Below are 24,942 nucleotides of genomic sequence, written 5' to 3'. Positions count from 1 at the left end.
TACCTCAGGGAAAATGACCTTTTTAGATTTGTCGTTTAGTTCACCTTCTGTTTTTATTGATTTTAACTGGGACGTCATTGACAATCCATATGGCAGCGAGCACCTCCCTGTACTAATCACTTTAACATCCCCACCGGAAATAATCCCCACAAGGCCACGTCGCTGGAAGCTCCACCTCACCGACTGGTTACTTTTTAGAGCAAAGGCAACTTTAGAAAATATAGTTTTAGAAAATCTTACCATCGACCAGATAAACGAAAAGTTTACTAATTGTATCATAACTGCCGCACTCACAGCTATTCCTCAGTCGTCAGGAGTGACGCGACAAAACCATAAAGTATGGTGGACAAAAGACTGTAAAGAAGCTAAAAAGCAACAAAACAGAGCTTGGGGTAAATGCCGTAGGTATCCGACACATGAAAATCTCTTAATTTTTAAAAAGGCAAAAGCTAAAGCTCGGTACGTCCGTCGCAGTGCCGAGAAAGCTTTATGGCAGAATTATGTTTCATCTATCAACAGTCAGATCCCATCTAAAAAAATGTGGGAGCAGGTTCGAAAATTAAACGGTAACTTTTCACCATTCACAGTTCTGCTTTTAACAACACCTGGCACACAAACAAGCATAGAGGAACAGGCAGACATGTCGGGGGAACATTTCACTGGAGTTTCAAGTTCATCACACTACACGCAGTCCTTTTTAAAATACAAAAATACAGCTGAAAAACAGAGGCTACCAACAACTGGAGGTGCAAATGAAAAGTACAATAGTCTAATTACGCTCCAAGAAATCAACAGAGTACTGTCTGCCGGAAAAAAAAACTGCTCCAGGACCCGACCATATACATTATGAAGTGCTTGCACATCTTTCTGAGCCTGCCATAGAAGCACTTTTAAGATTCTTCAACACAGTTTGGATATCAGGGAAAATACCTGTAGCCTGGAAGAAAGCTATTATTGTACCGTTTATTAAACCTAATAAACCTCCAACCTCTCCTAGCAGTTATAGATCCATAGCCTTAACCAGTTGCCTCGCCAAATCCTTCGAAAGTGTCCTAGATATAAGACTAACCTTTGTTCTTCAATCCTGTGAACTACTTGATATCCATCAGTGTGCATTTAAAAAAGGATGCTTTACTACAGATCACTTAGTCCGCCTTGAAAATACTGTCAGAGAAGCTTTTATACACAAACAACACTGTCTTAGTGTCTTTTTTTATTTAGAAAAAGCATATGATACAACCTGGAGGTTCGGGATTGTCCAGGACTTAGCTGAGCTCGGCATCCGTGGCAGAATGCTCAACTCCATTAAAGACTTTTTGTCTAACCGCTCATTTAATGTCCGCCTAGGCTCGACCCTTTCGAGGGACTTCATTCAGGAAAATGGAGTTCCTCAAGGGTGCATTTTAAGCACAACTCTCTTCGTTGTAAAAATGAATTCTATTAGAAAAAGAATCCCAAGGTCCATTATGTATTCAATGTATGTTCATGATCTTCAGATAGCATGTACATCTTCCAATATATCCACATGCGAACGACAAGTACAGCTTAAAATCAACAAAATGGCAACATGGGCAGACAAGAATGGTTTCCAGTTCTCAACACAGAAAGCAGTGGCCTTACTTTTTTCACTCAAACGAGGCTTGCACACAAATCCAACATTACACCTAAACCAAACTGAGCTGCCTTTCAAAAAGGAACACAAATTTCTAGGCATCACCTTCGATAAAAAACTAACTTTCCTGCCTCACATAAACGCACTGAAAAAGAAGGCGTCGCTAGCACTTAACATACTGAAAGTCCTTTCACGCAAACACTGGGGTTCTGATCGGGTATGTATTTTACATATTTATCGCTCTGTAGTACGTTCCATTCTAGATTATGGTTGCATAGTGTATGGATCAGCAAGGCCATCGTACTTGAAGCGACGGGATCCTGTGCACAATTTGGGATTGCGCTTTTCAACTGGTGCATAAATGACGTCACCAATAAAAAGCCTGTACGTAGAAACCAATGAACCACCACTTGCAGACAGAAGAACAACGCTCACATGCTCATAAATTTTAGAGATCCGTTCCCAGCCTAAACACATCTGTTATCCACTCGTTACAAAGTGCCCATCCCGAACACTATTTACCAACAGACCCCTCGCAATCAGGCCATTTCTTTTCCGGTTTGAAGAGAAATGCCGGAATAAACATACACCGCATGAAAAGATATTACAAGAGTATTTAGCACTAAACGAAAAATACGGAGAATACGAAGCATTTTATACTGATGGATCAAAATCAGCACACTACGTCGGAAGTGCTGTGGTTCAGACTAATTGGGAAAAAATAGTACGCCTGCCTGAGTGCGCATCCATATTCACCGCCGAGAGTTACGCAGTCTCGGTGGCTGTAGAAAAAATAATAAATGAGAACATTCAAAACAGTATCATTTACACTGATTCTCTGAGCATACTAACCTCACTTCACCATAGAAATGCAGTGACACCACTAATTGGTGACATCATACACAACATAACAAGCGCCACAATGCAGGGACAAGACATAAAATTTTGCTGGGTTCCCAGTCACATTGGAATCAATGGCAATGAGAAGGCAGATGAATGTGCTGGAAAAGCTCGGAACAAAGAAATAATGAAAGTGTACATTCCTTACAAAGATGGTATGAGGTTGGTGCAGTGAAAATTAAGAAATAAATGGCAGTCGCAATGGAATATCGAAAAAAATAAGCTACATTTAGTAAAACCCATCCTAGGCGAATGGAAATCATGCTTACACCAAAAACGATTCATCGAAGTTATTTTATGCCGTCTCCGTATTGGACACACACATCTCACACACAACTTCCTGCTAACAAAGAAAGACAAACCTGTTTGTGAAAAGTGCGGAGATGAACTAACAGTAAACCACATATATTCTCATGTACAGAACTTGAATCACTAAGGAAAAAAACATTTCACTACCTTTTACAAAGAACACATTCCTTTTCATCCAGCGTTGATTTTAGGCGAAGATGCACTTGTCAGTATACCCTGTGTTTTTAGCTTTTTAAGGGAAGCCAGTATTCTTCATCAACTCTAATCTACTCACCCTGTGCTTCGCTACATACAATTATACACCTCAGCCACTTTCTCAATCATGAGAAGGAGGCTGAGGTCTTTATCTGAGTTGTTGGGAGCCTCGAAATCCTTGCCGAGCCAAGGATGTCTGCGGAGGCAACCCAACCTTTAAAAGTTTCTGCTATCAGACATTTTTAAAATTCTTGTCTTTCATCAGCTAGTTAGTAAAAATAACTTTTAGGCCCTTTACATCACCGTTTTTATCCACTTTGTTTTCAAACTCTGCTCAAGCATATTTTTTCCATACCTTGTTCTTGGCGCATGATAGCCTTAGCTGCTTATGCGCCAATAAACCCAACAAAACACAACGATAATAAAATAGCTATAATGTACGAGATTGACCACTGCTTTCTTTTTCCGCATGAAAAGAAAACGTAGTCGGATGAGCTTTATATTGTCATGCCAAAAAACTTCGCGCCATTAGGTTGCAGTAAGCGGTTCCGCCAGGCGCTATTTCAATTATACCTACGGCTATTCGCTACCTGCTGAAGCCATGTGCCTGGTGAGAGTCGGCAACACGCTCATACGTGCCCGAGGATTGGAACCGCAGCGAAACAGTCTGATGCAAGGCAACATAACCTGCAATACGAGAGAACGTTTAGTCACCCTATCGCTGCAGCTGCCGAGCGGCTGGCGTCATTCCGGAGCATCGCTGTGTCGGAAGTGTCGACCAGCTCTCGGAGCATGCTTCAATACTACTACGGATACGCGAGATGAAATACTGAGCAAGGACTGCAGTAAAAGACGTCACCAGATGACGTCGGCATATCGTCACCAAGCGAGCCCCGCCTGGAGAAACCATCGGTTCCCTCGCTCAATTGCTGTCCGAACCAGTTATAAATATACAACATAAAATTTTCTTCGTTCACCTCGTCATGATGTTTCTTCCGCTGGCCTGTCCATGCGAGGAACCCGCTTCGACTCTCAGAAAGTGTCGGCCGCACTACCATGATCACCCCAATGTTTCAGCATTGATTCCAGAGGTGCGATGCCATTCACAACAACGGGCAACCTTGGGATTTCTGGCTGTTAGTGGTTATTTCTTTTGCAGCCAAAAGCTGTTGTGCTTTCAACTGCAGCTGCTCAAGCCCGCGCGTCTCGTTCTTCGCTTTCTGATGGTGTCGCTCGAATCTCGATGTAAGCGGCGCGTCCATCGGCGGCTCCTGCTAATGTTCTTCTGGCTGGTGGACCGCGTATTACCGCTTCTGAGGGCAGCTGAATGTCTGCAGGAGGCGGCAAGGTAGCGACGCGTGATCGCATGGCTGTGCGCATGTAGGTATCTCGGGCCGCTGCTTAAGCAGGTGATGCTGAGTCATGGCGCAGCTAAGAGCGTCAACTTTGTCGTAGACGTGTGCATGCTTACAGAGAAAAGCAGCAACGTCGCGTGTGAGCTCCTGCGGGATATAAGGCTCAGTCGTCGAGCGAGCATTCAATCCTCTCTTTGGTGCACCAAGTGCATCACCGGTCCAGTCCGCCAAATAACTTAGCTGTGCCACAGTTGACTACACTCACTGTGCAAAGTTAAGCTGAACTTACATATGCTACTTTTTGTTACTTCGATCTGTGCTATCGGGTTTTTCAAGCTTATAAGTTCACCTTCAGAGCAAAATACATGGCTTCTAAAAGACTAGATGACTCAGAGATTGTTTTATTTTGTTACACTTCCTGTTTTTTTTTACCTTTTTTATATGCACTGTCCTTCGGCCCTACTATTTGTTCGTGTGACGCGAGCTCTTCTGTTTCTCATCGAATAGCTCTGCTACTGCGCACTTTTCATCTTTCGCATTTCCTTCGTCATCAGGCGCTAAACACTTTCTGTGCATGATTCGACATCTGTCCGCTACGAGAGTCCTTTCTGCACAAGCAAAGCGTTGGCCCTTTCAGATTTCGTCAGCCACAGCTCTCGCACCCTTTAGCGAACTATTACTTTCCGAAAATTCCTCAATATTTTTCCTGTGTTTTATTCTCAAATGGTTCCTTTTTTTCAATTTTCTCCCCTATGGTCTGCTGAAGGTGCTGTTTTGACTACTGATTTCTTGGCGTTCGATGCTGACCGGTGTTCTGATCATTTGCATGCCTGTAAATAGAGATCGTCTTGTAAATTTTGTTTTATATTATAAAGCTTTCGCTAAGTAGCTAGTTTTTAACTCAATGGCTGAATTTGTTCCCTCGCAGTTTCTTCTCGATCCGCTGGGAGACAGTGGGTACCTGTACTTGCCCAGTGCCCCCAGAGAGGTCACAGAGCTTCTCTGCAGGGTCTTGCAAGGGCAGCCGTGCTCTTTGCTCCTCGCCATCACGCTGCTGTCGAATCCCGAGCAACTGAACAATGTAACGCACTTGCTATTTCCACACATTTGTGGCAACCAGCAGACCTACGCGTGAATAGATACCTAGAAAAGGCAATGCCGCTGTGTAAGTGAAAAAAGGCTCCAAAATGACCTCTCGAGGTCAAAATCAAAGCGATGTCCTCTACCATGTCAACGAGAACACAAGGCGCACTACACCACGTGAAGAGAATAAACAAAAACATTTTTCCAATCGCATTACCTAATGTGGAACCTCGTCTAAGAAATGAATAATCTTTTTCTGCATCCATGTGAACGATCGCACTTCCTCGGAGGACGCGCCTGCATGAAATTAATGGTCGTTGACTACTCCCTTCCAGACGGCACAGGCAAAGACATTGTAAGCAGTTATAATTGCACTAGAACACGACACGGGCACTGCTGCTTGGTGAGGACGCGTAGAAATGCTCAGGTAACTAGAATGAAGCATTAGATGTAGCTTAACCTAAGTTATAGTCACTTCATGATCAGGTTAAATAAAACAACCGAAATCGCACAGGAATACAAGCTGCAGAACATGGCACGGGCATTGCTGCGTGAACCAGTTCCCGTGCCACGGATTGTTGCTGGCGTGTATAGCTCGCGTGCTGCGTGCGCTGAAAGCCCTTCCGAGATTCTTAAGGTGATCGCGATCACATGCCTCTCATGAAGAACGCAATATGTGCTTGTGACCTTTAGCACAATAGCTTTAATGCTACTGTTCTACAGAATATCCGACATCGTCGCCTCGTCGCCAGCGGCGGCATCTTTGTGAACGAAATAGCCTCTGGGCCACCAGCCACCTACGTTCCCGGTCCCTAGGGCGACATCCAACGTGTCCACCGTACTGGGAAGAAACTGAACACCATGGCATGAGGCACGCAAATTAACGATGGGCCGCCAGAGGTTGATCGGGAAGAGCAACCTGGGACTCAGAAGTCGCATAGCTAGCTGTGTTTGAAGCAGCCACTTGCACATGCCAGAAAGTGCCGCATCGCTTAAACGCTTCACCATTGCGCCAGTTGTGGTATGAGGACTCCTCGGGATCTTTGAACGTGCAAAAGAAAATGACTAATTCCGCATACATGGGCATATAAGCAGAACCTCTTCGAAGGGATATGCAAAGAGTACCCCAAGCGGCTGAAGGAACCCATTAAAGACATCAAGCCACACCCGTAAGGCGGAGCTGAAGTGTCCCGTCAAGTTTTTTAATCTTTCCCCCTCGTAGTAGTGAGCCGAATACATTACACGGCAAACATCTCCAGTTGTCATTCTGGAGTCCTCCTCCTCCACTTTTTCACACTGAGGTATTAACTGCCGGTAGAGTGACATGTGATGCCATAATGGTCTATAAAAAATGTTGTAAAACAAGAAAGCAGCGCGCACAGTCATGGCGTACGTGTGTTCCTGCCTCACTAATTACGGCAAGACTACGAGAGATGCGACATTATTCTTTTTTTCAATCCAAAATTTTGATCAATGTGCAATACAGTGGGCCTCATCTTCGTCTTTTGCGGTGCTTTGAATTTCTCTTCACATTTTTACCCGCTTTTCATGCATCTTTATGTCATTTTTAAGGTTTCAATTCATCAGCTCAATACACGCAATCAGAAGGAAGCCAAGATTTTAAAGTTGTCTAAAGCTAGAAAAGTCCTTCCGAACTGTATAAAAAAGAAACATTCCTAAAACTGTTGTGGCTTTTCAAACTAACAAAGAGCAGGCAAATTGTGATATATAAAGCGCGTCTAAGGCCTAAAATAAAGTGGTGTGCAGTGCTAGAGCAAAAATGAACTGCGTCTTGTCTTTCTTCTCATCATGTCTTACTTCTGTACAGTGCTCATTGACTGCAAAATCAAAACTAAACAAACTGGAACTGAACAATTCAAATTGCATTTTAATGAACATGACCGCTATGTATGCGTTGTTATGTAACTATATATATTGAATGCAGAACAGTCCAACGCGCTCTAGAATGTGGCCAGATTGCCCATCGTATCAACGATATCACTTGAAGTGAAATATTTTAAAGGCCTGTTTCTTTCAGACAAGGACGCCGGTAATTTTCACCCACTATCCTATAGGAACCTCATACCAGAACCTTCGCCACTTCGTTCAAGTGAGGAGTACAATAAAGTACCATGTGCTAAAATTCACGCAATTCTATAACCAGAGGAGCTGCGCACATAGTCATTTCAGGCTACAGGAAATGGCAAGCTGTGTATATGACATGAAGCACCAAATGCTGCGTTCATATACATGGGAAGAACAAAAAGGGACGAATAAAGGTTTTATTTTTAATAACATAGGTTATGGTGCCCCCTATCACACATGACAGAAAATTAAACTTATGATCTCCCCGTAAAGAAAATCAAAGCTCCTAATTTTCGTTCCTTAAGGACGGCAGGTTAGAAGAGGTAGGTATATTGAGAGTGTCATGTCTTGCATAACTGCATATGTTATGTACATACCACATTCATTCCACGTATGTGCATAAAATATGAAGTTTTATGAGGGAATTCTCAAAAACGTTGCAAACGGCAGACGAGATGATTACCATTTATACATGGCCTTTCAGCGAAACCCGGCAGTATCACTTTCACTTTCATTTATACAAGCTTTAAGGGCCCGTGGGCATTACATAAGGCGGGGGCAAGAACAATGTGCAACATCATCTTCATACCACTTCAACAAAAACAAAAAAAAAATAGTACCTCATTCCATTCCAAAATAGTACCTCATGTTCAAACATTCCACCAAAAATGCATTTGGTACCAGAAGTACTTGCATTTCAATCAAACAGAAAGTTACTTAATATATCAATTCTTGTAGAAGGCTGTCGATATCAACAACTTGTGTAAGCACAAATAGCGCGGTGACAAGCAGATTGGCAATTCGATCTAGTTAGCCTATGGCTTACAAGTAACGACACCAGCGCAGCCAGAGAATGCACGAACACAAACGCTGTCTTGTTCGCGCTTGTATTCGTCCATTTTCCGATGACAACGCACTTGTCGTGAGGGCCAACGTCTAATATACAGTTCCACACAGGCAGGTTAATAACAATAAGAACGTCCGAGGGACATCAAGCTTGTGATGTACCATGTACCTGCAAATACCGAAAGGAAAAAGGAACAGCCTGAAACCATCATCCGTATTCGTATAGCGTGTGTTCTTACCAAGCAAGCTCGCACTTCAAGTGGTAATGGTACCTGGTCCCTCTTCAGTTCATTGAGATTTCTTAAAAATATCATGAAAACTAAACAACTTCTACTTTAGCGGTTGCTCTCAAGCCGGGCACACGTATGTTAGTGCTGAAGGCTTTGTAGCTGGTGCATAGCCAAGTTCGTGTAACAAGCCGACAGATCGTTCTTAAGACTTCAAACAGTACCATAGGCGCAGTCCTCTGTGCCCTTCTGCATCCCGTGATTCTGCTTCCCGTGTGCCCTTCTGCATCCCGCTTTTGACAATATCTTTGTTGTTCTTGTGTTGTTGTTTTGGGTTCAGTGGTGCATAAACAATAATATCTTTGCAACGGGAAGGCTTTCATAGCTTGGAGGCCTAAGACTGCACCCCTGCGCGTATGCTCACTTCGCGTGCGTTATACAATTTTGATTGAACCAAAGGGTAATAGAATTAGTTCCTGAAACATTCCGCATGAATTTCTGTGCACACCTGGCAAAACTTCATGGGCACCAAACGAGACGTGTTTACAGACTTGTTTGCGGAAGAAGAAATACGCGATGCGTTTTCAGCATTTCCGGGCACTGTTACTCTAGGTTTAGGATTACTTCTTAATCCTATATCCCCGTGTAAAGCCCTTTATTTCTTCCCTACTTCTGGTCCACGCCGTAGTACGGCTAGGAGATGGGCTGCTATGCGTAAGGCGGAGATGTTGAATTTCGGCTGCGGCGGTCGTATTTCGAGGAGGCGAAACTACAGTAACAAACGATTGCTTTGCGACATGATTTGACGGTAAACAATCGTAGCTCTTCCACGCAGCCCTTCATTACGGAGTCTTTAAAGACCCGTGTACACCTTCTGCACCCCAATGCAAACCTACTTTTGTCTTTTATCGAATAGGCAGTGCTAGAATATATTTTCTTGATATTATTAAGAAATCCAACTGCTCAGAATGCACTCTCATTCGGCACCGTAAGTATAGCCGTACATGCACTGATCTCATGAATTCGGTTACAAAGATCACTAGTGAAACCTGAAATATTCACATCCTATCAGTGCGGGAAAAATTTCGCCATATATACAATTCGATGTTTAAAAAAATGCCCATCAGCTTATCAGCAACGTGGAAGCTAGAATAATTAGCACCGACGCCATTGACGCGCTTCTTGCAGCGATGTTCTCTAACCGGATGGTGCTTTAGAGAACTTGTGACTGCTTAGCGTAAAAGATCTAATCATCGTAATGGTACACTATCAATAGAATAATATAGTTAAAATTAAACTACAGTTGCCTTCCGCACTCAATTCGGCAATACAGCGAGCGAAGCGCGCCAGGTGAAGGTAGCCGTCTTTCTTTAGTTTATAGGTCCGTTACATGGCATGGCATGGCATCGAAAATGAGCGGCACAGACCGCAGGTCATCGTCAGTCACACCCCACCTCCATCTCTTTACACAGTTTCACAGCACTAGCTGTGGCACCAGGTGCCCGAGGCCACGCACCGAACCTTCTCCGCGCGCTGAAAATTATCGATGTGCGCCATTAGGGAAAGCCTCAATTGTAGGGACACGGCGTACCGTTCGAAATATCAATTGTTCCACTGAGTGAGCTCGATAAACGTGAACAAGGGTGTTATACTTTACAAAGAGATTTGCAAGAGTATGTTCTCACTACACAATATAGAAAATAATTCCATCTATACGTGATCGATGGTACTGGCCATTTCGCACGTCCTTGCTACCACAGTTTACAAATGCTGCCTTGTAGCTTCATGAATTACGTAAACAAAGCTATTTATGATACCGAGGAAACGGCGTGAAAAACAAGACAAAAGAAGAGGCGCGCTAGAGAGCACGGAACTTACACCTGAAAGTATTCCATGCGATATCGTAACACATACAGAAGGCATACAACACAGGCAAAAATAGCACCAACCTGATATTGTCAGACTTACTGGACCATGTCTAACAACCCTATCTCTTTCTTCGATAAGCGAAGCGAAGGCACGCTCGAGCACTTGTCCTCTCTTTTTTGAATGACAGAAGCTTCGTACAGTTATCGCTTTCGCTGACTTGCGTACATGCCGAGCACTTTTCATTGTTCGCACTGAGGAATAAGTTTGCATGCTGTCGCGTGCGTGGCTAGTGTAAATCCTGCCATTTATTTCGAGCGCTTTTAATCCGTCATTTAAGCAACAGCCTGTCTGGGTGACATAACTGGCACCACATGACAGAAATTCCCCGAAGAACGAGATAGGCCTCTTAGATGTTGACCAGTAAGTGCGACAGTATTGGATTGATGATGTTTTGCTTGCGTTGCATGTCTTAAGTATTCAGTTGGTTCGTGAAATCGCTTTTCTCTTCCTAGGCTGTGACTATCATTAAGGTTAGCAATTTCAGTGTGGTTATTTTTTCAGACCAGGCCTCCTGCTTACCCAGTGAAGCGCATCACCGTTCCCGTGACTCTTTTTGCGTCCAAAGGAGACATAATCGCTACCCAAGACGACGTAGCTAGCCTCGCAGAGAGGCTGGGCTCAAGGCTGCTCTTCAACAACATCTTACCGCAAGCGGACTTCCGCCACCTGGACTTTACCTTCGGCTACCGAGCGACGCATTTCCTCCACCTGCCAATGATCGACACTCTGGAAAGTCGCGCTGAAGGAGAATCCTGAAAAGAAACAGTCAAGTTCCGCCCATGCACTAGAGAATTTTCGGCTTTGAAGTGAGCCGCCAAGCGCTCGCTGAAGTTGGTGCAAGTGGCAGCTGATAATAAAACATTATGCTTAATCTTCTCCAACTGCGTCCATTCACAAATGCACGATGTCTAGTCGCCTGGTCAGCTCCTCACTTTGTGGAAAGGCTGCAAAATGGACTGAAATCAGTGTCAGCGCACCCACTGCGACCGTTGTTAACAGGTGTGTACGCCTCAGTCCGTCGCAACGCCTCCGACCCGGGTCGATGACTCCCATGCATAGTCGACGCCTGAAGTGAATGAATGAAGTATAGAAGCTCGGTCAGTATATGATTCATGAAATTATTGCTTTCGAACTGCAACAATCTGACATCATCAGTTTGATGACATGATTGTTTTATTATTGCCATTTGTATTGCATGTTTTGCCTCTATTTTCTACTCTTAAAAAAAAATTAGCACTGAACCTGTATTTGTATGTTTTGCCCTCTCCTGTAAAAATCCCAAGATGGGATTGACAGTATTCCGAAATAAATAAATAAATCTCTGTCCACGTGCCGCAATCATTTCATTTAATGCAGCTGTAATCAGAGAACATCGCCAGCGCCATCCTCTGGCCCTGCTTAACTCAGCCGGGGTATTCAGCACCTCTTTACTGTCCTCTTGAACATGCACTGATGATGGACGTGAGGCGGTGCAACGTCACTCAGAATAAGAAGTGAGCAGAGGGAAGAGTAAAAACGGATACAACGTAGGGAACAATGGGGAAATGGCATTCATTAGGAGCGCTGCGCGTATAAAAAAACGTAAGGCAATCGAATAACTGAATAAGAAGTATCGCAATGAGTACACTCACATGCACCAGAAAACCAGCAAGATAGCAATGGCTAAGTCATACAGTTATAAAAAAGAAATTCTTTTTCCCCAAAAAATATCGACGGGGCGGCGGCGTTTCCATGCAGGCGGAACGCAAAAGGCGCCCGTGTGCTGTGCGATGTCAGTGCTCGTTAAAGATCACCGGGTGGCCGAAATTATTCAGGAGACCTGCACTACGCACCTCCTTCGCTCTTTCTTCTTTCAATCGCACCATCCTCGTTTCCCTTACTGCGCGGTTCACGTATCCACCAAGAGATATAAGACAGGTACTGCGGCATTGTTTTGCCTCAAGAATCAATTTCCCCGACTGAGGCTTGTTGGGCCTGTAAGTCGTGGCAGCCGAGCAGGGTCGCCTATCAGTCCACCAATGTGGGTTGGGGATGGGGGAATAGCAGGGTTGGAGGGGCAGGCCCACGCTATGTTAGAGGTGTCAGAAGACACCGCAGTGCAGTGTGGGCAGCTGCCCCTAAAGGGGGGTCAAAATGTTTTAGTGCTGCCGGGCACAACAATATATTGGTGAGAAGGCGGAGAAAGAGCCGCTCCCTGCTTGAGTCTTTTACGTGGGCGAAGGTAAAGGCGATGGATATGTTGATAGCAGGATGTAATATCTTTGAAGGTACAGACTGGGCAGCCGCGTTTCGATGGAAGCGGAGCGCAAAAGGATGCCGTGTGTTGTGCGATATCAGTTAAAGATCTCCAGGTGGCTGAAATTATTCCGGAGACCTCTACTACGGCACCCCTTTCGATCTTTATTTTTTTCACTCCCACCTTCATCCCTTCCCTTATGGCGAGAATCACGCATCCACGCAGATATGTGACACATACGGTGCTATTGCCTTTCCTCAAAAACCAATCTGCCAATCTGCCAATTTTACTTACACAGCTATAACGTTGCTTCTTGATATCTGTGGCCCCATTATTTCCCGGCACAGCTGATCTTTGTCTCTAGCAACAACACAGCAATGTTCGAACTTCGGGATGGACTTACAGTCACGACAATGGGCGCAAAGGTTACGAGCATCTGCGTTTTCAACATTGTGGCTGTGGTGCCTGAGCTTAGGCACTGCCCAGCCTGGCCAATATAAAAAATCGACAGTGGCTTAGCTCTGGTTAAGCCTGAATAGACAAGCGAAAAGCCACACTTATGCTTTGTTTCACGTCATGGCTGTGGCAGTTCGCGCACAATGCACTGGGAGCACCATGTTAACGTTAAGGTGTAGGCAAGCGCATTATTAGCCCTCCTTGCGCATGCATAGCAACTGTGGTAAGCACGCGGCTGCAACGAAAGGGCAAACGGTGGCGAGTCGGCGAGCGCGCAGTTGCCAGCTCCCTCACTACCACTTCTGGGTCCTCTTTTCCTCCTTCCATGGCGAATGTCTGCGCCTCTTCTACGGCCGCCACCGCCGCTCACGTGTTCTCGCAACGCCTTGCGAAAGAACCTTCTCCTGTTTGGAACGGCGGCGGCGACCGCGCGGCAGCGGCAAAGGGTGGCGAGGAGGAGAAGGGTGACGTAGCGCGCGACGTTCGCCGCCGCCGCCACTCACAAGTTCTCGCAACGCGTTGCGAAAGAACCTTCTCCTCTTGGGACGGCGGCGGAGACCGCGCGGCAAAGGCGAGGGGTAAACCGGTGGCTACGAGGAGAAGTAGCGACGTAGCGCGCGCCGCGGCGGCGCCGAGGGGTGGCTCACGCGAAGCGCGGTGTTGACGAGCCTAGTGAAGCTTTTCGCTTCAAAACTGTTACACGGCAGAAGAACTGAATACACAAAATTTTTTGACACCCGAAATTTGAGCTCATGTTTCTTCGGGCACTCGGGGATTGTTTTCCCAAGTTTTGTTCACGCGCAAAAACTTCCTAGCTTTTCCACAGCAGAAAAAACAACGTCCACTTCAATATTTCTCAACTCCTTTTCAAATTATGCGAGGGACTGTACCGAATGACTGTTAGTCATTTTCCGGCTTGAAATTCAGTCAAGGGAGAGAGAGAGAGAGAGACTCTTTAATGAACAGCAGAGAATTTAGCCGGCGTTGAAAAATCGGTGGCATGCTACTCTGCGTAGGGAAGGGAATTTGGGAGAGAAAGACAGAAGGAGAGCAGTGTGGAAGAGGTAAAAAAAAAGAAGATAAAATGCGGCGATGAAATGGGTACTAAGGATGCAATGGCGAGTATTGATGTAAGTACATAGTCCGTCAAATGGGCTGACGAAGTTCACTGCATTAAGAATGCAAGAAGGTAACGTGCAAGTGAATTTAAAGCTTATCGAGATGTCCATTGTCTTTTAAATATGTGAATAGAAAGTTCATTGCAAGTCTCTGTTGCCTAAGGCAGGCTAAGGCAGGGCAGGGGCACTGGGCAGAGCTTCTGCATGCAATGTTTATAGTACGCACGCTCGTGAGCATACGCAGGGCACTCAAACAAGATATGTTCCACAGTTTCTATCGAGGCACAGTTGTCACATTGCGCACTGTTCATTTGTCTAAAACGGTATCGTAAGCCGTTTGTATATGCAGCATTCAGACGAATTCGATGGTAAAGTGTTTCCAGATGTCGAGGAATTCTGTGTGAGAGTCTTGATCTAAGATGTGGGTCGATTGAGGGAAGAAATTGGTACTGATGTGTCGGGAAATTCCAAAGCCGATACGTTTCTTCGGAAGCAAAACTTTTAGCCATTTGGGACGCATCAGATTTCGTGAAAAAAGTTCGAATGTATCTCCGATGTTGATGGCCCTTATGGGCCGCTTCATCTGCTTTTTCATTAGCCTGAATGCCACAGTGAGCAGGTACCCACTGAAATGTTATGCAGTGGTCTGCGGCAATAGCTAAATGATGTAGATATCCGATGTCCAGGAAAACTGGCTGGTGATTCGTTTTCTTCAGCATGTTGGCCAGGATCTGCAGAGATGCTTTTGAATCGGTGAAGATAACCCAACTGCCGACGGTTCGGCGCAGGATGTAAGAAACAGCTTCCTTAATGCCGTGAAGCTCAGCTATCGTAGAGGATGTCCTCCGCTGCAGCCGGTAAGAAAGGGCATGACCTGATGAGGGCACGTGAAGGCCACATGAAGAGGTTTCTTTAGTAGTTGAACCATCGGTGAAGATATGGGTGTGCTGCCTATATTCCTCCGTTAAGTAGGCGAGAGTAGTTTGCAGAAGCGCTGCCTGTGGCATGCGGCTCTTTGTATTCAAGATGCAGGGGTGATCGTTAGGGAACATTTCCTTATTTTCAGTAACACATCGGTCCTAGACGAAAGAACACCAAGTGGATAGCCAGAGTCAATTATCACATTCACTTGATTGTATAGAAAACGTATGTTGAGGATATCGGCGCTTTTACAATTACGGAAAAGCTCATATGCACGAGATAACGCGTGCAGCACAATCCTATATTATTTATCTCAATCTCTGAGCGCTATAAAACTGTGCCGCTGTGAAAAAGAATTTTTTTTAGAGCGAAAAATATCTACCGTTACGGACAATGATAAAAGCGACGCAGTAACACATGATATACATAGGCGTACTGTAAGCTGTGCGTACAGTCGTTCGAAAGACACAAGTTTATGTACACTACAAGAGATTACATGCCAGAAAAGCGAGGCGTAATTTACCAAGGTTACAAACGATATAAACGTTTTGGCCGAAAAGGCCAAATTCACCTCTTTCAATCTTATAACTTTGGTATATATGGTCATCCGTAACGAAGTTGCACTATATTAAACTAACTGAATGAAAAGAATACGGTGTCTGGCCCAGCACTTTATCATGACTAAATTGTCTTTTACGACTGCTTGGAGTCGCCAAAGTGTTTTATTTGATTTTTAGGACGATACTTCCTGCTGCTGGAAGTAATTACGCTGCCATTTTACGCCACGGCATTCTCTGCATAATCCCATGGCATGGTAGTAGTAGTAAAAGACTTTTAATCGACCATAATTTATAGGCCGAGCATGTCGACTGCCTGGGCGACCAGAAGCCGCTGTTCTTCCCCTTCAGCGCCAAGCCAGTCGAGCCAGGTGGTGATGGATAGAGAGGGTGGGGGGAAGGAACCAGACTGCTGAGCAGCCGGGCAATAGAAGAGGCAATGGGGGGGTCCGCATAGATACAGGGGCAGTTGGGACAGGAAGGGTCCGATCGATAGCTATACAGGAAGAGGCGGGACGGGGTGATAACTGCATTCATCTGAATGTGCCGAAGAAGGCGAGACTCCGGCACCGTGAGTGATGGATGAGGGAGAGGGCGTTTGTCGAGGCGGAGCTCAAGGTACACCTCTTTTATGGTGCGGCGAAGGGTGAGTCTCCCACCGTCCTCCGAGGGCTTGGGCCAGGGGATCAACGGTGCCCGGAAAAGTGTGTCGCGGGCGAGCTGATGGGCCAGCTCATTGCCGTCAATCCCTGAATGCCTAGGGACCCTGAGGAGGAAAACGATGGAAGGCTGCAGTGTGGAGGCCGCTCGTTCGACCTCCTGTTGGAGAGAAGGGGTCAGGGTGCGTTTCTGTATGTGGTGTATAGCGGCTTGTGAGTCTGAATAGACTGTGTACTCTTGGAGAGAGGGAAGGAGGGCAAATGACTGGAGGGCATGCGCAATGGCGAGGACCTCGAGGGACAATGCGTCTGGAGGGTGTAGATACGGCCCGCTGGTGTGGGTTTCAGGAGCAGGGACGTGTGGATGGTACAGGGCGTAGCCGCAGGAACCTCGAGGAGCCACGAAGGAGGCATCCGTGTAAGCTACACCCTGGGTATCAAAGAGAGGGGAATGGTGCTTGCGGCCGCATGACGACGTCCAGCGTGCAGGACGGGGTTCATGTTGGTCGGGAAGGGAAGGATACGAAGATTGGGAGCGGGGGTGGGAATAGGAGAGGTAAACGGCGAGATTGGAATGGGCGAGATACCCGCTTGAGTCAATAACAACTGACCCTGACGGGTAAGGGAAAGCCGGGCAGGCTGCGCGTCACGATGGAGACTGAGAAGAGAACGGAGAGGATGGAAGAGGCCTGTGGCAGAGAGCTTAGTGGTAGAGGTAGTGATAGGGAGGTTGAGAGCTGCCTTGTAGAGGCCCACAAGGGCAGTCTCGAGAGCGTTAAGTTGAGTCAGTGAAGGAAGCGTAGGGTGCAAAGTACAAGACCATGTTGAGGGCCAGCGCGTGGGCAACTGGGCACGCGTGAGCCTCGTGGAGACCTGAGCGTCGAGTGACCACGCGCCGCAGCAGGTTAGTTACAGCGTGGCAGGTGGTGAGAGCGCGGTGGAGGGCTTGCACATTCTTCGCCGCATGCAAAGGGAAGCCAAGAACTTTGCACTGTGTGACGGCAGGAATGGGAGAGCCAGAAAGGTGGAGAGAGACGAAGTGGTTGTGTGAGCGCTGGTAGGAGGAATGGTTGAGAAGGAGAAGCTCGGATTTCTCAGGAGCAGGAGAGAGGCCAGCGGTGGTGAGAAAGGAGTCGATGAGATCTAGGCCACGTTGCAGGGTGTCCTGTACGTCACCGGGAGAGCCAGATGGACACCAGAGAGTGATGTCATCGGCGCAAAATATATGATGCAGGTCGGGAATTTCAGCTAGCCGGTAGGCGAGAGGGGCCATAGCGATATTGAAAAGGGTAGGAGAGAGAACAGCACCTTGAGGAGTGCCACGGGTGAGGTGGTGTGGGTTAGACAAGTGGGTATCTACTCGAAAGCGAGCCACACGTTTAGAGAGGAATGAGCGGATATAGGAGTACATGCGGGAGCCACAATGCAAAGAGGCGAGTTGAGAAAGGATGTGATCGTGGCAAACACCGTCAAAGGCCTTGCGAACATCGACGGTCACAAGTGCGTAAATTTGAGTGGGTGTAGGGGACAGGAACGTTTGCTGGAGAATCAGAAACATGTCCTGTGCACAGACGCGGTGTCGGAAGCCAATGAGAGAATGGGGGAAGAACTCCCGTGCCTCAAGAAAATCAGAGAGGCGAGTCAGAGCCATTCGCTCAAGGGTCTTACCAACGCACGACGTCAGGGAGATTGGGCGGAGGTTAGAGAGAGAAGGAGGTTTGCCCGGCTTTGGAATCATAGAAATAAGGGAGGATGTCCAGGAGCTCGGCAAGCAGCCGCTCTCCCAGGCCTCATTGTAGGTTTGAAGGAGGAATACTTTGGCGCAGTCAGGAAGGTTACGAAGCGTGTTGTATGTAATGGCATCCTCACCGGGAGCCGAGCGTGTAGCATTAGCAGCCAGAGCAGATTCGAGCTCCCGGAGAGTGAAGCATTGGTCCAGATCGGGGTTAGGTCCATCTGAGTACACCGGGTAGGAGGGTGCCAGAGGGGGCGGGAGGTAGAGAGAGGCGAGTTGATCAAAAACTTCGGAGGGAGTCCCCTGAGTGAGGGCTTTAGCTAGAGTGGGAGCAAGGGCAGGCTTAGTTCCAAGGAGGGATTTAAAGAGAGACCATGCGAATCGCGAGTACAATGCAGAATCAAGGCCATCGCAAAGAGCACTCCAACGAGAGTGCTCGAGGGAGGCGCACTGGGCGACGATCTCGGCCCGCAGCGCAGTGATCCGGGAGGAAAGTTGGGTATTGTGTGGTTGGGAGCGAAAGGAGCGTTGAAGACGTTTACGGCGACGCCATAAACGGAGAAGGTGAGGATCTGGGTCTTGGATTGGGTAACGAGAGCGAACGCGACGGCTACTGAACGTGAGCGCTGCAGAGATTCGCGACGTCCAGTCGTCGTAGGATTGAAAGGAGTCGGAGGCGAGATTAGTGCGAAAAGCATGCCAGTCAGTGTGAATAACGGGATGACAGCGAGGGATGTGGGAAAAAGAGGTGGTGATATGGATGAGAAAGTGGTCACTTAGAAGAGTTTCGGCTGTCACCAGCCAGTGAAAGGAAAGTGAACCCCGATAAAAAGTGAGGTCGGGTGTCGTGGGGCGTTGTGAGGCAGTGCCCGCTCGAGTAGGAGAGCCAGGAGTATTAACAATGGTGAGGTGGCGTTCCTGGGCCCGACAATCGAGGAGCCGGCCGGGTTTGAGGGTTTGTGGGTAGCCCCAGAGTGTGTGAGGGGCATTAAAGTCACCAACAAAGAGGAGATGGGAAGTAGAAGGAAGAGAGTGAAGGAATTTGTCCAGAGCAGAGAATAAAGAGGCAGTGACAGGGGGGTTGTAAAAAGACAAAAGGACGAGTGAGATGCGGGAAGAAGGGTGGTAATAAACCACACCAACTAAATATTTAAGGAGGATGGAGGGGATGTCAATTTGCTCTACGAGCACGTCACTGCGTACATAAATAGACGCAAGTGGTGTGGCCATAGTGGCATGGTAGGCACGGTAGCCTGGGACATTACGCGCCGTCCGGGTCTCCTGGAGAAGGACAAAATGAGGCAGAGAGGGGCGGGTGAGTAGATACTGGTGGAGGGGTGTCTTATTGTGGCAAAGATTTCGGCAGTTCCACTGCACAATCTGGAGGTCCTCGCCAAACGCGATTATGATAGTGGAGAGGAACGCGATGGTACGCGTTCCTTCTTTTTTGCCGGGGGCAGTGACTCATAGAGGGATTGGAGCATACATGTGAAGAATTCCAATTGCTTTGATTGTGCTTGGAGGGTGGTAAGAATCTGGAGAACCGAAGTTTCCAGCTGAAGCAAGCGAGCGTGATGTGCCTGTGTGGTGGTTTCGACAAGGTCAGCCAAAGGGGTGACCTGGGCGCTGGAAGAGGGAGTGGTGAACGTGGCAAGGTGCTCATTTAGCTTGCTAAGCTGGGAGGTAAGAGAGTAGGTGGTTGACTGGAGGGTTTGAGTCAAGGCATGTATCTGCTGTTGTAGATCGTGGGAAATGCGCTGCTGCTCTCGCTGCTGGCGTTCCAGCATTGCGAGCCGGAAGTCGAAGGATGGAGAGGGTGGTGTAGTGGAAGAGAGGGACGCTGGCACCGAGGATCCTTTAACTATGGCGGCGTAGGAGCCTGGTGGTGGCGTGATCGGAGCTGATGGAGATTCATGATTAGAGCAGGAGGAGGAGGATGGGGTGGTGGGTTGAGTGGCCCGGCGCAAAGCTAGGCGTCGGAGGTATGCAGCTTTAGCACACTCGCGTTGTTTAGCAAGGAGGAAGGGGCAAGTGGGGTCGAGGGAGGGGTGGGTGTTCACCTGGCAATGAACACACCAGGGCTGGGCACACACATGAGCGGAAGGGTCAGCGGGTAGAGGAGCAGCACAGCGACGGCACCTGGCCGGAACGCTGTGCTGGGGGCATTGGTGGGCGCGGTGGCCTAGAGTGAGACAACGGGTGAAGGTGGGAGGCTTAGGTTTATGAGGACGGCACCGGAAGGCAACGCGTTTGAAATATACAAACTGGGGGATGACGGTACCAGCGAACGTTATGAGCATTGATTCAGTGGATCCCATCATGCGAGCAGCGAGAATATCTGCTTTGAAACATTCCAGATCATGCATGAGGTCATCAGGAGTGAAGTGGCCCCCGACGTTATGGATGACGCCGAGGCATGAGATGGGAGGATGGGGGGTGTAAGTTTTGATAGTGACAGGCTTACCATGAAGCTGAGAGAGAGAGAGAGAGTGAAAGGCAGGGATGTTAACATGAAGCTGAAGAAGCGTGACAGAGAGTAGGAGGTGGGCGGTGAGAGGAGAATGAGTTTTTAGAAACACAAGGCTTTGGGCTGGCTTGGCCTGAAAGGTGATGTCGGCACTGGTCTTGGAGGAAAGTTGTGCAGCGGAGGCGACTGCGGCGAGTACGTCGTAGAGCGGTAGCTTGGGGGTGAGGGTTCCAGGGGGAAGCTGGATGGCAACTGTGAAGAGCTCGGCGCGGGGTCGGGCTGCGGTGGCAGGCTTACGGTTGGCACCGATGGTGCTCAAGCCGATTTCCTGGGATGGAGTGACGTCTGCCGGGGACGTCGTAAGGTCCATGTCTGAGTCCTCAGCCGGAGTTTCAATGTGCCACGCGGGTGCCGGGCTTGAGGTCTTGGTGTCAGTGGGACCTTTGGCTGGAGTAGGTGCAGCGGCTCCAGCGGCGGCGACGAACGCAGCCGGCTGCGACGCGTCTATGGCCCCGAAGCTCTTGGCGTCCCTTAGAGCGTGGAGTTGGCTAGGTGTGGACGCTGCGCCGACGACGAACGCTGCCGGCTGCGCCGCGGCCGTCGATCCGGTGCTCCCAGCGTCGCTCAAGGCGTGCAGTGCGGCAGGAATGTGCTCGGTTGCGTGGGCAGCGTTGAACGTACCCGTTTGAGAGACAGCTGTCGACGTGGTTGGAGCAGGCCCCGCGGTGGCGGCATCGGTGGGTCTGGGCTGCAGGGGCTTGGTGAGACGCTGCATTGCGGCGGTGCAGGCGCGGCGCGTTAGGGTTAGCGAGGCGCCGCGCCGCTTCACAGTTTTGGAGACGCTTGGAGGGCCAGTTCGGCAGCGGGCCGTGATGCCGATGGTTTCCACGTGCTTCGGGAGCCTTCCTGAAGCGATGCAGTGTAAATCCAGGGGCGGGCGAGGCCCTGGACCAGGCCAGGGGCAGGTTAAAGCAGAGCACGGTAGGCAGCCAGCTAACCAGGGCGGCGCCACATAGCGGACCTCCCGTGGCATACGTTCTAATGCAGGAGAGAGAAATTGCATGGTTCTTACAACGCTTCACAGTAACCACTGCCGCCGGACCAAACGGTTAAACAGCGGTTCTGAGTTATTGTAGGTTCTTTTTTTAGCTTTATGTACAGACTGTCTCTGCTAAGTTTGTGCAGGAGAGGTACTCACTCCAAGAGTGGGTACGGGAATAAGATATGCCTTATCCATAAAAAAAGACGTTGAAATATATTTTTGGCAAGTGTTTTTTTTACTATTGTGACAGGTAAAGCTTTGGAGCATGTGTTTCATAATACTATTACGAGTATGGTCGTTGTTAGGTGACCATCAGGATGTTCATGGTGAAGATGCTACAGTGAAGCTACAATTCATGGTGAAGATGAACACACACGGGAAACTTGCAGAATGGGCCAGCGCCACCAAGCGCCTTTAAACGCCGCTGCGTAATACTTAAATCACGCTGTATCGCGGCACACCGCACAATTCCGCAAATACAAGACACAGAAGTTATGATGAAGATTATTGCGTCGGCGTGGAGCATCAATCGCGTTGCAGGATGAACTGTTGTGCTGTGAACGCTGCACGTATGGGGAGGCAAGATTCACAAACATGTGGCCAGTTGAACATCCCTCCTGAAACGTTCCAATTAAGTGAGACCAGAGTCCATAAGGTTTTAAAAACATATGGAAATCTATGTTTTTCATATACTCTTCAAATTGCTTCAATATGGTTTTAGTATAGTTTGTATATAAATTGCATAAGTGCATGAAGTGCATAGAGTGGGCATGTTTGCGTGTTCGTGGACCATGTAGCTCATTTCGGCTCCACATGGTCTATTTGCTGTCTGTGTGGTCCATGTAGAAAACGTATGGAACTATGGGACTCCGCATATGGAACGCTTCACAAAAGGTAGGGCCGTTTGGATGGGCGGGCTTGCACATTGCGGCATGGAAACACAAATAAAAAGTGCGCCCATCGTTACTTTCAGTTTTATTGAGGACTTACAGAATCAAACTCGATATAAACACCGGTGGCAATGGTCACGGGAGCCTATGCCGATGAGAAAAAAAAAATCGAATGGAACAACCAGGTCAAGACATAGGGTGAATGCTATCGGGACGCAGACCGCGAACGCTAAGTGCGACGAGATCATTTAGCCCGTGACAAGAGAGTTTCTAAGGCGCCAAAACCAAAACCACAATGACAGCTAACTGATGCGCAGCAGCAGCAGCGGTTACAAAAGTACAACTAGAAAAGCGCACGGTAAATCAGCTAACGTTTATGGTGTGCTCTACACTGGTAACCCTTGCGGGTAATAGACATGTAGATGTTTCAGGCACCGTTGCGACCACCTGTTTCTTTTGATGAACATGCCACATGTACATTTAACATATGTTAAACATGTCACAGAACACTGTAGAGACGTTCCTAATTTTGTCGCAGCGTTCTACGTCTCCAGGTTAAACCGAATAACTAAAGTTGCAGGAAGCGCGAGTGGCCTGCTCTGGTTGGTAGTGGGATCTCGGATCACCACGCGCCTCCCAGGAAAGCGACGAAGGAAGAGGCAAATGTTTTTTTTCACAGTGCGTGCATGATATTTATGTGGTGCAAATGCGTACCATATGCCGCTACCGCTGTGGTACATCGGTTCACTGCTCAGAGCGTCACTCTTTGTCAACGGTGCGTCCGATTGTGGCAGCAGAAAATCTCTTCTTCTGTACCCATTTCATGAGAAACAACCACATAACGCCTGAATACATGGCGTGAACGACCACGCAGAACACTCAATGGCACTGTCTACTGTATTCCACCGCAAACACCCCGAAGGATCCTATATGAATCAGCGGCCACCGTTTTTTTTTTAGCTGTCGTGACTGCAAAAACAGGCATTCGCGGGATGTTTTCGTCAGTGCTGAATTTTATTGTGTAGGAGCAAAAAATAGCAAGACGGTTCTGAACTCTAAAGGAGATTTCAGAGAAAGCTTTGGCGGCACTCCTGGCTTCATAGTCACGCCGTAGCTATCTTTCTCTCTCTGAATGGTGCAGCACTTGGCTCATGCCACTAAACAATACTAAAAAACCCTTTCATTCTTTCCATCGCCGGTGCTAACACTTACACAATTCGCACTGTTCTTGTCATATCAGTTTATTCCTAGAAGTACCTTGACATCCACATAAAAAAATTTAACCTGGTACCTTCATATTCCTCATGTGACTAATTCCACAAATCAAGTCTAGAGTAATAAAGTTGTAGAGTATTGTAGAGTATTTACGGTATAACCTTTCATGAGCACCTCGTTCTATTAAGCTCCTTTGTACGTCGAAACCTTCAGTTCGCATGTACTTCGTCTGATCCCTTCTAAGCTAAGCTTATCGCCATGATCGAATCGATTCAGAACTGTGCTGCCAGGTTCATTTGCTCCATCTACTTTGATCACACTAGTCTCTCTGCACTAAAATCTCAGCTCCATCTCTCCACGCTAGCCTGCCATCGCAAAACCACCATCCTTACTTCTATCATAGATATTATCACAACTTTAACCACGATGCCCCGAGTATCACACGCGCTTATCGCATATCCCGGAATTTTTTGCCTAATGCCGTCTACAAGCCATATTTTTCCTTAGAGCAGTCAACGAATTGTATGGCCTTCCATCCGAAGTGGCGACCACTGTCAATCCCGTTCACTTCGTGTGCCGTCCAAGATCATCTGCATGTGAAGTAACACCGTTTTGTCTGCCCTCCCCCCCCCCCCCCTCATGTATTTTTTCTTCTGGACCTAGGAGGAATAATAAATAAATAAGTACACATTAACCATGCCGTGTTTTGAAGGGAAGAACAAGGAAGTGAAAGAGAGAAATAGGCGCCGCAGTGAACAGCTTCTAAATTATTTCTACAACATGCGGTTGGTCAATGTGCTCTATCACACCACGCTAATGTCTCAAACTCGTACACATGAGTGCATTCAGTATGGCATACCTTTTGTCCCACCTTTCACACGACCTCTACACGACCACACGTCAAAATGACCTCGCACAAATGTTTGCTAGCCCTCGGTCGCGCGAAATGTAAAGCTCAGCGTCAGCTATATTCATCTCGTTATTGAAATGCTAACAGTGCACGGCACCCCGGATTTTTGCGACGTTCGGCCTATATCATACTCATCTCCATTTCTGCGCTGGTAGCACACATTCACCTATTTTCCAGAATCCTGGGCCTTCAAAC

General features: G+C 47.6%; 1 pseudogene; it reads left to right on the top strand.

The window, feature by feature from the left end:
• LOC149328418 (lipase member M-like) overlaps positions 1-24,942 on the top strand; it is a 58,964-nt pseudogene that overhangs the window by 22,431 nt on the left and 11,591 nt on the right.

The sequence above is a fragment of the Amblyomma mixtum genome, chromosome 9 (assembly GCF_055824585.1).
Source record: "Amblyomma mixtum isolate Tamu chromosome 9, ASM5582458v1, whole genome shotgun sequence".
Lineage (NCBI taxonomy): Eukaryota > Metazoa > Arthropoda > Arachnida > Ixodida > Ixodidae > Amblyomma > Amblyomma mixtum.
The sequence above is the reverse complement of the archived record's forward strand: the minus strand, read 5'-3'. Positions and strand labels throughout refer to the sequence as shown.